Here is a 16,274-nt window from a genome sequence, read left to right as displayed (position 1 = left end):
CACAGAAATAAAGCCCTTAGGCAGAAATATCCCAGACAAAATGCATCCCAGGAAGGTGTCACTTGGGAAATGGGAAGAAAAGCCAAATTATAGTGACTCCAGAAAATCCAGGATATAGGGCACCCTGCTATTTACAAATTGAGAAATAAACAATAGGACTGTGCAGCAAGGTGGGTGGGTAGTGGAAAGGAAAGGAAGATAGGATTAAAAATGAGAAATGTAGTGACAAGGAAAATGAAATAAACCTGCTTTGAATATATAATCTCCAATAATAATCTATATAATTCATAATATAAAGGAACAGAAGGCAACATTTGTAAAAAGAAGTTAATTTTCAGTGTAAGATTGATTGGCAGTTAGGAGCACTTAACACAACGGTACCTATGCTTGCATTAGGTTCAGTTTCTATCTAATCTACAAATCTAACAACTCTATGATATCACTGAATCAATCATGTGGCAGACAGTGAATAGCCATTTTCATAAAACCATCGGTAGAACTGTGAAACTTTAACAGCAATATTTGGATACTAGCATTTATCTGAACACCTGTCACTCCCCTGAAATTGCTGAGCATTTATACAAATTTAATGGAAACAGTGTCTCATCCTAATTTTGATATTAAAATCACACTAAATACAAACAAAATCTTGAGATTGTATTTATTCAACAGTTCAATAACATCTCATCTGGAGACTTTGCATCCATTGAAAAACCCAACATCCACCAACTGGTGCCATCTGATGAAGGAGCCCAAACAGGCATGGAAACTGATAAGCTGGTGGAAGAGAATCTAGGAGGAGGATGAAGTTCGCTCTTGGCTAGTTCAGGACAACACGAGAGGTGAAGCAACTCATCCTTCCTGGCAGTCTCAAGTATCATGCTTTAAAGGTGGTTCATGATCAGGCAGGAAACCAGATGACAGAATGACAATTGAACAGACTAGAGACCAGTGTTACTGACCTGGGATGACAGTCAATATTAATGACCACTGTTGAAATTGAGAGACATGTATTTTGACCAAACCAGGGAAGTGACTTTACCCTAGCTTGGAATCCCCGATTGCTACCCAGTCTCTGGAGATTCTTACATAGCATCAACTTTATTACCCTCATTTATTCTGTCTGTTACCTCATTAGAAAACACAATTGAGTTAGTTAAACACAATTTGGTTTTGAAAAATCCATACTGACTTTCCTTAATTAGCACACATTTGTCCAAATGGATGTTAATTTGCTCAGGATTATTGTTTCTAAAATCTTTTCTACTGAGTTGAAACTGTTGGTCTTATAATTGCTGGGTTTATCTTCACATCCTTATTTTTGAACAAGGGGTGGCATTTACTATTCTCCAGTCTTCTGGCACCACCCAAAGTCTAAAGAAGGTTGTGAAATTATGACCAGAGTCTCTGCAATTTCCACCCCTACCTCTTCCACAGTCCCCATCAGACACTATACCTGGCTCAACTCCTATTCCGATCTATTGCTGGTTGCATGAGAAATATGGATAATGGGGACTTTATTGTATCATAAAAGCTTAGCCTTAGAGGTTAAGTGCTTGGTTCCTTCGCAGTTTCAAGCAGATGTAGGTTTGAATAATGTGAGAAATGATCACACATAAGTGTTCAATGTATGACCCTAGCTTCAGTAACTACATTTAAAAAATAAAGTATTGAGTAGCCAACACTGAAGACTCAAAGGGTTCAGAATGACAATTAACAGCTCTTAGCTTTTATACACGAGATACTTAGAACATAGAACATAGAACAGTACAGCACAGTACAGGCCCTTCGGCCCACGATGTTGTGCTGAACTTTTACCCGAAACCTAAGGTCTATCTAACCTCCACCGCTACCTTATACTATCATCCATATGCCTATCTAATAGCCACTTAAATGCCCCTAATGAGGCCGACTCCATTACCCTCTCCGACAATGCATTCCATGCCCCTACCACTCTGAGTAAAGAACCTACCTCTGACATCTCCCCGATATCTACCTCCTTTCACTTTAAAGGTATGTCCCCTTGTAAAAGCTACCTCCACCCTAGGAAAAAGTCTCTGGCTGTCTACTCTATCTATACCTCTGGTCATTTTGTACACCTCTATCAAGTCACCTCTCATCCTTTGTCATTCTAAAGAGAAAAGCCCTAGCTCTCTCAACCTTTCCTCGTAAGACCTTCCCTCCATTCTAGGCAACATCCTGGTAAATCTCCTTTGCACCTTTTCCAATGCTTCTCCATCTTTCCTGTAATGAGGTGACCAGAACTGGAGACAATACTCCAGATGTGGCCGAACCAGGCTTTTGTATAGCTGGAGCATAACTTCACGGCTCTTGAACTCAATCCCACTATTAATGAAAGCTAACACACCATACGCCTTCTTAACAACTCTATCCACCTGGGTGGCAGCTTTCAGAGAACTGTGAACATGAACCCCAAGATCCCTCTGCTCCTCCACACTGCCAAGAATCTTTCCGTTAACCCTGTATTCTGCTTTCAAGTTTGTCTTTCCAAAATGAATCACCTCACACCTTTCAGGGTTAAACTCCATCTGCCACTTCTCAGCCCAGCTCTTCATTCTATCAATGTCTCTTTGTAACCTAGAACAGCCCTCCGCACTGTCCACAACATGACCCACCTTCGTATTGTCCGCGAACTTGCTAATCCACCCTTCCACTCCTTCATCCAAATCATTTACAAAAATCACAAATAGAAGAGGACCCAGAACAGATCCTTGTGGTACACCACTCCTAACTGAGCACCATGTTGAATATTTTCCGTCCACTACCACCCTTTGTCTTCTAAGCGTCAGCCAATTCTGAATCCAATCTGCCACATTTCCCCCTATCTCATACCTCCTTACCTTCTGCATGAGCCTACCAAGGGGAACCTTATCAAACACCTTACTTAAATCCATGTATACCACATCCACTGCTCCACCTTCATCCACGTGTTTGGTTATCTCTTCAAAGAATTCAATAAGGTTTGTGAGGCATGATCTATCCCCCACAAATCCATGCTGACTATCATGAATCAAACTGTGCCTTTCCAAGTGATCATAAATCCTGTCTCAGAGCCCTTTCCAATAATTTGCCCACCACTTGATATAAAGAAATTCCTTTTATGCAAGATCATGAGAAATAGAAGGAGTTGACCATTTGGCCAGTTAGGCCTGCATCCCCATTCAATACGATCATCATTGATTTTCTGCCTCAACTCCATTTTCCCACATGCTCGCTACATACTTTCCTACTCCCGATCATTCAACTGTCTCTCTCAAACTTAAATATTTTCAAAGATGGAGCATCTTTGTTAGAGGTAGAGAATTCCAAAAATCCACAAGCCTTTCAGTGAAGGAATTTCTTCTCAAAATTAGTTTTAAATTATTCACACCCATATCCTAAGACTGTGCCCAATATTTTAGGCACTCAGCCTAGGGAAATAACCTTCCAGTGTCTAGCTTGTCAGGTTTTGTTATAAGCCTGCTGCAGTGTTCCAGCAAGCCTTAGCGCAAACTCGAAGAACAGCAACTCATTTTCCACTTGGGAATACTGTTGTCACAAGAACTCAGCACTAAGTTCAATAACTTTAGAGCCTGATTCCATCCTTTCATGTTTTTACCCACCCCATACCTGGTCCTGTCATGACACGAGTTGCTTTCAGCACAGCCCACCCATTCTGTCTTACACTCAGCTCTCATAACTTATTCAGCTTCTCTTCTGTTCTGGCCCACTATCAATAATTCCCTTGTTGCCTACCCTTTTCGTATATCTCTGAGCTCCATTTCCGCTTATCCTCCACCTTCCCCAACATAGTCTTCAGCATAAATACCACATTTTTCTAGCTACTATCAGTTCTGATGAAGAGCCAGCGGACTTGAAATGTTAACTTTGCTTTCTCCCCACAGATACTGCCAGACGTGCTGAGTTTTGCCAGCAATTTCTGGTTTTGTTATCTTCAGAATCTTGGATAGTTTCATAAGATCAATGCTCATTTTTGAATAAACTCTTTATTCAGCCTCCAGACATAGTTCAACCCTCTCATCCCAGAAACCAATCTTGTGAACCTTCTCCGCAGTGCCTCCAAAGTATAGCCTATCTTAACTATTGAGACTAAAAATGTACATAGTACTCTGGTTGTAGTCCCAAAACACTGCACAATATCACAAGACTTCTCTATTCTTGTACCCTATACCCTTGCAATAAAGGCCAATGTGACATTTGCTTTAATTGCTTCCTGTACTTGCCTGCTAACATTGGTATGCTCGTGCAAGGGACACAAAGTTCTTCTAAACATCAACCTTTACATGTTTCACACCTTTTAAAATATATTCTGCTTTTCTGTTCTCACTACCAAAGTGAATAATCTTTCACTTCCCAACATTATGTTACATCTGCCAACTTGCCACTCAACTAATTTAACCTTTGTGTGTATGTATGCAGCCTTATTACATTGTCCACAGTTTACATTTCCATCCAGCATTTACTCAAGATTCAAGCTCCTTATTATAAAACATATTAGACATACCCAGTGCAATGAACACATTTCTGGCACAGTGGAGAAAGAATGATTTTGAAGGTCAATGTAATATACTAGAACAGTAGATTGGGCTACCTGACAAATGACTGGTAAAGTTTCACGTGACTTCTATCTATCGGGACCCCCGAATTATGTCGATACTGACTCAAATAAATAGGCCTGAGACATTTATGCAATTAAAATGACTTTAAGATAATATTTAAAGACAAAGTCAAAATAAGTTAATTAAATGAGATTAACATGCCACACAAACTCAGCATACAAAATATTTCTATTTTAATAACTTTAATTTGTCTAGCAGCATTTTAAAATAAATACTTAACAAAAGGTATTTAAATATTGTTAAATATCTTTTAAGAGCCAATATTAATATTCGAAAACTAGAAAGGATATCAAGATATATCCTCTCTAAATTTGTATAGTTGGTTATGGTTTGTCAACCGTCTGTCCCCTGCTCAAAAAGTGAAAGGATGCAGTACAGAGAATCAGCCTATTTTCTAATCTCCACCACCTTTAAACATGCACAGTTTTCAAATTAATAAAATTGGGGTGGGGGGAGAAAAATCGGGGTGCAGAAATCACCATATCAACATTATTACCAGACCTTCCTCCCAAAAAGCAAGAATACAAAACAGCTCTCAAATGATTAATTCTAATTTTACATATTGGGAAATGTACAGCAAAGAATTTCTGTAAAACAGTGACACCTAGTGGATAAAGATAAAATTCAGGTTATGCTAGAACATATTCAGCCTGAAATTTACACTGTGGCAAAGATTTATTATTAATCGTGTCTACGTTGGTGTTTCCTATCCTCCAACCTGCTCTGACCAAAAAAAAAAAGACTCTGTGAAGAGGATGACTGGGAAGGTAAAGGTGTACATGGAGCAGCCCTTAAGAGAGTGGGCCAGTGTTAGATTGGAAGTGTTGAGGCCTTTCCTCGAGGGGTTTTGGTGTGAGGAGGCTGAGAAGGGGTACAGGTAAGGGCTCTTTAACTCTCTCTCTGCCTAGACTGAAGGCAGTGGGGATGGCAGTTAGGGCAGTGGCATGTTCAGGCAGAGCAGAGAGACTTCCAGTGTCCCTGGTGGCTACACCTGTGAGAATTGCACCCAGCTGCAGCTCCTGACAGACTGCATTAGGGAACTGGAGCTGGAGCTGGATACACTCAAGATCATCCAGAGTGCAGAGAACATCATTTATAAGAGCTATAGTGAAGTGGTCACTCTGAAGGTGCAGGCGGCAGGTGGCTGGATGACCACCAGAAAGGTAAGGGGTGGGGGCAAGGGCAAGGGCAAGGCAGATAGTGCATTATTTCCCTCAATAACAGGTATACCACTTTGGATACTGTTGGAGGGGAATGACCTTTCAGGGGCTAGCAGCAGCAGTCAGGTTAGCGGCACTGTGACTGGCTCTGAGGCCCAGTCAGACAGAGCAATACTGATAGGAAAAACTCAGTTGTAAGGGGGACAGACTTCTGTGGCTGCAGAAGAGACGCCAGGATGGCGTGTTGCCTCCCGGGTGCCAGGGTCAAGGACATCTCCGAGCATTTGCAGAATATTCTGAAGGGGGAGGGTGAACAGTCAGAGGTCATTGTGCACATCAGTACAAATGACATAGGTAGACAAAGGGATGGGGTCCTGTGAAATGATATAGGGAGTTAGGTAAGAAGTTAAAAAGCAGGACCTCAAGGGTAGTGATTTCCAGATTACTCCCAGTCCCATGTGTCAGTGAGGACAGAAACAGAAAGACAGGCCAGGTGAATGCGTGGCTGAGGAGCTGGTATAGGGGACAGGGTTTCAATTCTTGGATCATTGGGATCTCTTCTGGGGTCGAGGTGACCTGTACAAGAGGGATGGGTTGCACTTGAACTGGAGGGGGTCCAACATCCTTGCGGGGAGATTTGCTAGTGTTACCCGGGAGGGTTTAAACTAGTTTGACAGAGGGGTGGGACTCTGAATAAAAGAGGGGCCATTGAGAAGTCAGGGGAAAATACATTAGCCATCGAGAGCAAGTTTACTATTCAGGATAGCCAGAGGCACAGTAAAAGGAGGGAAAAGACTTCTGGTTTAAAAAGTGCATTTATTTCAACGCACGAGGCCTGACTGGTAAGGCAGATGAGCTCAGAGCATTTATTGGCTCTGGGCACTGCGATATTATAGCCATAACAAGAAATATATCTGAGAGAAGGGCAGGACTGGCAGCTCAATGTTCCAGGGTACAGAAGCTACAGGAATTACAGAAGCACAAGTTAGCAAGGAGGGGAGAATTGCCCTTTTGATAAGGGAGGACATAACAACAGTGCTTAGAGAGAATATTCTTAAAGAGTCATCAAATGAGGCCATATGGTTAGAACTTAGAAACAAGGGGATGGTCATTCTGTTGGGACTGTATTATAGACCCAAACATAGCCAGTGGGAACGACAGGAGCAGAAGTATAGAGAGATTGCGGATACTTGTAGGAATAATAGAGTAGTATTGGATGGAGATTTTAATTTCCCCTGCATTGCCTAGGCCACCCAGAATGCAAAAGGCCTGGACTGGGTGGAATTTGTCAAACATGTCCAAGAAACATTCCAAAATCAATATGTAGAGGGCCCTACTTGGGAGGGTGCAACACTAGACCTCCTCTTAGGAAACGAGGTCAGGCAAGTGACTGAAGTGTTAGTTTGAGAGCACTTTGGGTTCAGTGACCACAATTCTCTTAACAGCTATGGAAAAAGAAAGATCGGACAGGTCCACAGGTTAAGGTGCTGAACTGGAGCAGGGCCAATTTTGGGGCCATTAGACCGCATGTGGCAGAGGTCGATTGGGCGAGTCTGTTTGAAGGAAAAGGAATGAACGGCAAGTGGGAAGCATGATATCAAGAGTCCAGGGACAGTACGTCCCCGTTAGAGTGAAGGGAAAAGCTGGCAGTTTTAGGGATCCCTGGCTGACGAGAGATATTGAGGCTTTGGACTGGAAAAAGAAGGCAACATACATTGGGTTTAAGCTTTCAGGCTCAAGTGAATCTCTAGATGACTATAAAAAGTGTGGGAGCACATTTAAGAGGGAAATCAGAAGAGCAAAATGAGGGTATAAGATAGATCTGGCAGATAAGGTTAAAGATAATCCCAAGAGGTTCTATAGCTATGTTAAAAGGGTGGCTAGGGAGAGAATAAGTCCCCTTAAAGATCAGCATGGCTGTCTATGTGTGGAGCCACTAGAGATGGGGGAGATTTTTAATGAATATTTCTTTTTGGTGTTTACTGAGGAGAGAATCATGGATACTAAGGAAATAAGGGAGACAAGTGGGGATGTTTGGACCGTGTACATATTACCAGAGAGGAGGTGTTTGCAGCTTTAAAATGCATTAAGGTGGATAAATCCCCAGGGCCTGATCAAGTCCATCCTCGGACATTGTGGGAAGCTAGGGTAGAAATTGCAGAGGTTTTTTGCTTCATCTTTAGCCACCAGTAAAGTTCCGGAAGACTGGAGGATGGCTAATGTTGTTCCATTGTTTAAGAAAGGTAGCAAAGACAAGCCAGGGAACTACAGGCCAGCGAGCCTGACATCAGTGGTGGGCAAGTTATTGGAGAGGATACTGAGGGGCAGGATCACCCAACATTTGGATTGTCAAGGTCTGCTTAGGGACAGTCAGCATGGATTCGTGCGTGGGAAGTCATATCTGACAAATTTTGAAGAGGCAATCAAGAGGATAATAGAGGGTAGGGTAATGGATGTTGTCTATATGGACTTTAGTGGGGCCTTTGACAAGGTCCCGCATGGCAGGTTAGTCATGAAAGTTAGGTTGCATGGAATCCAGGGAGAGCTAGCTGATTGGATTCAAAATTGGCTCGATGGTAGGAAGCAGAGGGTGATGGTTGAAAGTTGTTTCCCAGGCTGGAGGCCAGTGACTAGTGGTGTGCCACAAGGGTCAGTGCTGGGACCTTTGTTATTTGTTATTTACATAAGTGATCTGTATGTGAATGTACAAGGCATGATTAGTAAGTTTGTGGATGATACAAAATTAGGAGGTATCACTGAGCGCGAGGAAGATTGTCAAAAATTACACAGGGATCTTGATTAGGTGGGCAAGTGGGCTGAGGATTGGCAAATGCAATTCAATACAGATAAGTGTGAGGTACTGCACTTTGGAAAGTCAAACCAAGGTGGGACTTGTACAGTAAGTAGTAAGGTCCCGAGGACTGTTACGGAACAGAGGGACCTAGGAGTACAAGTATATAGTTCGTGGAAAGTGGTGTCATAGGTAGACAGGGTGGTAAAGAAGGCATTTAGCATGCTGGCCTTCATTGGTCAAGGCACTGAGTATAGGAGTTATGTTATAGTTGTATAAGTCATTGGTGAGGCTGCACTTGGAGTATTACGTACAGTTTTGGACACCCTGTTATAGGAAAGACATAGTTAAACTGGAAAGTGTGCAAAGAAGATTTACGAGAATGTTGATGACTAGTAGGCCTGAGTTAGAGGGAGAGGTTGGCCAGGATAGGACTTTATTCCTTGGAACAGAGGAGAATGAGAGGTGACCTTATCGAGGTGTATAAAATCATGAGGGGCATAGATAGGACGAATGCATATTGTCCTTTTGCAGTGATGGGGAATTGAAAAATAGAGGGCATAGGTTTAAGGTGAGCGGGAAAAGATTGAAGGAGGATCTGAGGAGTAACTTCTTCACTCAGTGGTCCGTATATGGAATAGGCTGCCACAGAAAGTGGTTGAGGCAGGTACAATAGCAACATTTAAACAATATTTAGATAGGTACATGGATGGAAAACGTTTAGAGGGATATGGACCAAATGCGGGCAATTGGAACTAGCTGAGCGGGCACCATGGTGAGCATGGACGAGTTTGGGCCGAAGGGCCTTTTCCATGCTTTATTACTCTATGTCTCTATGATTCTGTAATGTTCTGTGATATTTCTTGCTGCACTGCTACCTGTGGATCACGTTTGATGACAATATCCAGCTCTATTTTGACTCTAACATATTGAATATAACTAAAGTTGTGCCCTCTAAATCCTAATCTGCATCAACTGCACATTACAATTGGTTCTCGCAGTAGGCGTCACAGTGAGCAGTGAGCAATCTGGGAAGGGTGTCCAGCTTGCTGGGAAAACCAGAGTGGTCTTATACTAGTATAGAACTTGAGGCTTCAAGGGAGAGAGTTGATTGGTAACTTGTAGATAAGATCAGGTAAATATTTACCAACTTTTATCTCTTATAGTTGGAAAGGTCTTTTTGTGGTTTATAGTTTAAGGGCTGTAGTCCATAGTAACAAGGAACAGGAAAGAAGGACACTTGAGAAAATGATATTATTTGATATTAAGCATCTCCCAAAAGGTTTAACTTAAAAGGAGTAAGTCATGGCAGGAGAACTCAGTCACGGTGTGCACCTCCTGCTCTATGTGGGAAGCTGGGCATCTTTCCATGCCTAGGACCAACTTGTGAGCAGGAAGTGTCTCCAGCTGCAGCTCCTGGCAGCCTGGACTTTGGAACATCTGCAAAACTGAGAGAATCATGGACAACACCTACAGAGAGGTGCTTACACTGCGGGCTAACACTCCACATGCAGAAATGGAATGGATGACTACCTGACAGAGCAAGAGGACAAGGCAGGAGTCTCCTGCAGTTATTCCTGTGCAAAACAGAAATATTGCTCTGGATACTGCTGATGGGAATGATCTCTCAGGGGAAAACAGCAAGTCAAATTTATGGCACCATGGTTGATACTGTTGCACATGGGAGAAGTAAAATGTGTGGAAACACAATTGAATCCCCATGACTATTGCAAAATACATAGGTAAGTATTTCTGTGGCCACAAACAAGACTCAAAGATGGTGTGTTGCCTCCATAGTCAAGGTTGTCTCAGAGAGGCTCCACGATATCCTGAAGGAAAAGGGTATACAGCCAGCAGTCTGGTACACATTGAAACCAACAACATTTATAAAAATGGGATAAGGTCCTACGAGCAGAATATAGGGAATTGGGAAGCAAACTGAATAGTGATCTCAGTATTACTACCGGGCCACATGCTGGTGGACACATGACTAAAGGGGGAGAGTTTCAGATTCCTGCAGCATTGGGACCAGCTCTGGGGGAGGTGGGACAGGTGGGACAGGTTACAGCTAGGCAGGACTTTTGCTAGAGTGGTTAGGGTGGATTCAAACTAAATTGGCAGAGAGACAGGAACCTACACAAGAGGTTAGAGGAAGAGGAATCATAGACAAGAACAAAAGGAAGAAAGTGGAATAAGAGGAGTGATAGACTTAGGAATCAAAGGCCAGAATCAAACAAGCCAAAAGTAAAAGATAGTGAGAATGGGACAAGAAATGTTTAGAAGACAAGCTTTGTGCCTGGAACAAAAAAGTTGCTGGAAAAGTTCAGCAGGTTTGGCAGCAGTGAAGAAAAACTCAGAGTTAACATTTCGGGTCTGGTGACCCTTCCTCAGAACTCAATAGCATGACAAATGAGCCGGAATATGAAGTGGAACTGCAGAGTGGTGCGAGCCTGAGCCAGCATGTTGCAATGCTATTGGAGAGAAAGGTCAAGATTGTGAATGTGACACCACATGGCACTGAGTGTAGATCTCAGGATGCGGTGACAGCAGCTGTCTGTGGACAACTGAATGTCATGGAGATATCTGTGATACTGGGAGGACTCAAAACATGAGGGATGAAACTTCAGTTGGAATCCATGCGGGTTGAGTCTGAGCCGGAGACAGTCACCGAGGAATGTGATATGGCTGTGGAAACGAGTTTTAGCAAATACTTGGTCAAACACCAGGAATGACAGTGAAATTAATGTTGGTGGACAAGAAGAAAGATTGCAACAGAAATCCTGTTGGAGAGGGGGGCGGACCTTTTTCAGGTTGGGCATGTCTGGAGGGCGGGGCAGGTTTTGTGCTTGAATGCATGGAACATTCGAAATAAAGAGGATGAATTATGTCACACAAATGTCATAAATTGGTATGATGTAGCTGGGATTATAGAGAAATGGCTACAGGGTGACCAGGGAATGGAAACCAAACAAACATTCAGGTGTATTCAGTATTTAGACAAAAAGGAAAAAGTGTTGAGTTGCATTGGATACAAGACTGTATTGAGGAAAGATATTAGCTCAGGCAATGTAGAATCTACATGGGTAGAATTCAAAAATACAACAGGGCCAAAAAACATTAGAAGGGGTGGTACGTAGACCACCAAACTGTATTGATGATGATGGGAATGACACTAAACAGGAAATTAGAGATGCGATAAAGGAACATCTGTAATTATGGATGACTTTAATCTGCACATAGAATGGGCTAAGCACATTAGGAATTCCTCCTATTGATGTGGCGAGAGAGTATACGGGATGGTTGTCCAGGACAATACATTGAGAAACCTACTAAAAAATCAGGCCATCTTCGACTGGATATTATGCATTGAGAAAGGAATAATTTGAAATGTAGTTGTGAAAGACCCGTTGGGGATGAGTGACCATAATAAGACAGAATTCTTCAAGACTCCGTGATTCATTCATGGGATAAGGGCATAGTTGGTTGGATCAGCATTTATTGCCAAGAGAGCAGTAAGAGTTAAATCTAAGACTCAGGTCCTGAATCTTAATTAGGGAAACTATGATGCTATGAGGTGTAAGTTAGCTATAATGGATTGGGAAATGTTGGAAGGACAATGGATAGGCAATGGCAAATGTTCAAACAGCAAATGGATGAATAACAAAAATTGTTTATTCCTGTTTGGTGCGAGAATGCAAAGAGAACAATGACCAATCCATGGCTTACAAGGGAAGTTAGAAGTAGTATTAGATTCAAAAAAAGAAGCATACAAATTAGCAAGAAGAAATCGTAGACCCGAGGATTGGAAGTAGTTATAAGTCAGCAAAAGAGGACTAAGCGATTGATTAAGAAAGGGAAAATAGACTTGGACAGTAAGCTTGCGTGGAACATTAGAACTGACTGTAGAGATTTCTATCGGTATGTGAAGAGAAAAACTAATGTAGGTCCCCTTACAGTCAGAAACAGGAAAAATTTATGATGGAGAACAAAGAAATGGATGATGAACTAAATTCATACTTTGTTTCCACTCACAAAGTAGGACACAAACAAATTTCAGAAATGATGGTGAACAAAGTGAGACAGAGGAACTGAAGCAAATCTGTATTAGTAAAGTGGTGTTGGAGAAATTGATAGGATTGAAGGCTGATAAATTCTCTAGGCCTGATACTCTACATCCAGCATACCTAAGGAAATGGTCCAAGAAAGGGTGGACGCATTGGTGATCATCTTTCAAGACTTTAAGATTCTGGATTGTCCCGACAGGTTGGAGGGTAGCTTATGTAATCCCACTATTTAAAAAGGGAGATATAGAGAAAACAGAATTATAGACTAGTGAGTTTAATGCTGGGGAAGATGCTAGAGTGTATTATCAAGGATTTTATAGTCGAGCACTTCAACACAGTCAGCATGGATTTACAAAAGGGAAAATCATACTTGACAAATCTTCTTGAATTCTTCCAAGGACGTAACAAGTAGAATTGAACAGGGGAGTCAGTGGATATGGGTTGTTTTGACTTTCAGAAGGCTTTTGACAAAGTTCGACATAAGAGATTAGCGTGTAAAATTAAAGTACATGGGATTGGGGATAGTGTATTCAGAGGGATAGAAAATTGGTTAGCAGACAGGTAACAAAGAGTAGGAACAAACAGATCTTTTTTCCTAATGGCAGGCAGTGACTAGTGGAGTACCACAGGGATCAGTACTAGAACCCCAGTTATTCACAATATATGTTAATAACTCACATGAGGGAATTAAATGTACTCTCAAAATTAGCAAATGACAGAGCTGGGTGGAAGGGAGAGCTGAGAGGAGGATGCAGAGAATATGATTTGGATAGGTTGAGTGAGTGGGCAAATGCATGATAGATGCAGTATCATATAGATAAATGTGAGGTTATTGGGAGCAATAATTGGAAGGCAGATTATTACTGGAATAGCTGTAAATTGACAGAGGGGAATCTTCAACAAGTCCTGGGTGTCCAGTCGCTGAATGTAAGCGTGCAGCAGGCAGTAAAGAAGGCAGATGGTATGTTGGTCTTCATAGTGAGAGAATTCAAGTGCAGCAATAAGGAGATCTTGCTGCAATTATAAAGGGCGCTGGTGAGGCCATACCTAGAGTATTGAGTGCAGTTTGATCTCCTTTTCCAAGGAAGGATATTCTTTCCACAGAAGGAGTGCAGCAAAGGTTTAGCAAATTGATTTCTGGCATGGTAGGACTGATGCATGAGGAGAGATTGAGTCAGTCAGTCAGGATTGTATTTACTGGACTTTATAAGAGGGGGAATCCTACATAAACCTATATAATTCTAACAGGACTACACAGAGTAGATGCAGGAAGGATGTTCCAAATGGTGGGGGGAATTCAGAACCAGGAATCATAGTTTAAGGATTAAGGGGTAAACATTTTAAAAGTGAGATGAGGAGAAATTTCTTTGCAAAGAGTGGGGAGTCTGTGGAATTCACTGACAAAGATAGTAGTTGAGGGCAAAAACAAAGGACGCGGATATAGCGCTTGCGTCAAGGGATATGGGGAATGGCATTGTGTTCGATGAACAACCAGCATACTGAATGGCACAGCAGGCTCGAGGCAGTGAATAGACGACTCTTGCTCCTTTCGTCTATGTTTCTAGGTTACAAATGTGCTCACTGACCTATTCTCTGTCAACCAAGACTCTTTTTAAACATTCTTACTCATGTTCCATTTGTAATATAGCATTGCCCCTCCCTTTTTCAATCTTTTCCTCCAAAACTTTATGTTCCTCTAACTATTTTCCTTTGCAGATTCTCAAATCCCTTCACTTCAATCTTTACAGTCGTGCCTTCAACTATCTAGACTGCATGTTATGGAAATCTCTCCCTAAAGTTTAGGTTCTCTACCTCCCTGTCCTTCTTTAAGACTCTCCCAAAACCTATTTCAATGGCCAAACCTTTAGTGTCCCCTGCTAAAGCCAATGATTTGTCGTTGTCTTATATGATTATGCTTCAATGGAAAACATTAGAATTTTTATTTTTATGATAAAAGTGCCATACAACTGCAAAAAGTGAGATGACACATTATTCAAGAAGCAGACAAGCCTACATCAAGAAATGTACCATGGCTCCGAAAGTGAAGCTGCCTCACGTTAAAGTCACAAAATGCAAATATCATGAAGCAAATACAAGCTGAAGTCAGTTTAACTTTAGTTTGGGAAGTGTTCATTAATTTCAGATTCCAAACTAATCTTTTAAGATTGTTTTGCATCTAGAGAAATGTTTAATATCCATTATGTGATAAAACAAACTATCTGCTAGATACATATATTTTTGAGAGAAAACCTGGAAACTAAAAGCTAAAACTAAAACCTGGGGGCAGCATGATAGCTCAATAGTTAGCACTGCTGCCTCACAGCACCAGGAACCCAGATTCGATTCCACTCTCAGGTGGTGTCTGAGCGGAGTTTGCACGTTCTTCCCATGTCTGCGTAGATTTCCGCCGGGTGCTCCTCCCACAATCCAAAAATGTGGATTAGGTGGATTAGCCATGCTAGATGTTCAGTGATATGTGAATTAGGTGTGTTAGCCATGGGAAATGCAGGGTTACTGGGAAAGGGTAGGGGAATGGGTCTGGATGAGATGCTCTTTGGGGGAGTCGGTGTGGACTTATTGGGCCCAAGGGCCTGTTTCCACATCATATGATAATGCTCAAATCAGAACCAGTGACAGTGTTATTATATCCAAAGAACATTTTTATCCAATTAAGGTAAAAGCCACATAATATGAACTAGGTCATTCCACATTCTTGAAAAGCAAAATTTGGAAGCATGAATTAAAAAGCAAAAGTTTAAAATGACAGTAATATATGCATTTGAATAGCATCGCTATATGTTGAAGCTGAAGAATCTTGGCAGTAATCTTCCAAGAATCCTTAGATTCTAGAAAATTCCCAGGGGATTAGAAAACTGCCAATGTAACAACTTTATTTGAAAACAGAAAGATGCAAAACTGGTAAATATAAGCCAGTTAGCTTAACTTCTGTTAGTGGAAAAATAGCATACCGAGAACACAGTCAGCATGGTTTCACAAAGGGGAAATCATGCCTGACAAACTTATTAGAAATATTTGAGGAGTTAACAAGTTGTGGATTTAATATATTTACATTTCCAGGACATGCTTGACAAAGTACCATAGATTAGGCTACTTAAAAGGTGGGTGCCCATGGTGTTGGTGGTAGTATATTAATAGGGATAGAGGATTTGCTAACTAATAGAAGACAGAGAGTTGGGGTAAGTGGGCATTTTCAGGATGACAACCTGTAACCAGTGGTGTGCCACCAAGGTCAGTGCAGGGGCCACAAATATTCACAACATATGTTAATAACTTAGATGAGGAAAGTGAGTGTTGCAGTTGCGTGGCACTTTTAACATAGAAATTTTCTAAGGTTTCAACAGAAGCATAATCATATAGAAATAACATCAAACCATTGGCTGTAGCAGGATTAAGTAAAAGTCTGGGTGACACAAAAACGGTGTGAATTTTTATTTATTTATTCACGGGATGAGGGCATCGCTGGCTAGGCAGTATTTATTGACCATCCCTAATTGCCAGGAGGACAGTTAAGAGTCAACCACATTGCTGTGGATCTGGAGTCACATGTAGGCCAGACCAGGTAAGGATGGCAGTTTCCTTCCCTAAAGGACATTAGTGA

At 41.6% G+C, this 16,274-nt stretch overlaps 1 protein-coding gene across 1 annotated transcript in view; it reads right to left on the bottom strand.

Annotated features, from left to right (window-relative positions):
• anapc10 (anaphase promoting complex subunit 10) overlaps positions 1-16,274 on the bottom strand; it is a 45,606-nt gene that overhangs the window by 11,157 nt on the left and 18,175 nt on the right. The window lies entirely within an intron of this gene.

The sequence above is a fragment of the Rhincodon typus genome, chromosome 1 (genome assembly GCF_021869965.1).
Source record: "Rhincodon typus isolate 14 chromosome 1, sRhiTyp1.1, whole genome shotgun sequence".
In the NCBI taxonomy this organism is placed as follows: Eukaryota; Metazoa; Chordata; class Chondrichthyes; order Orectolobiformes; family Rhincodontidae; genus Rhincodon; species Rhincodon typus.
The sequence above is the reverse complement of the archived record's forward strand: the minus strand, read 5'-3'. Positions and strand labels throughout refer to the sequence as shown.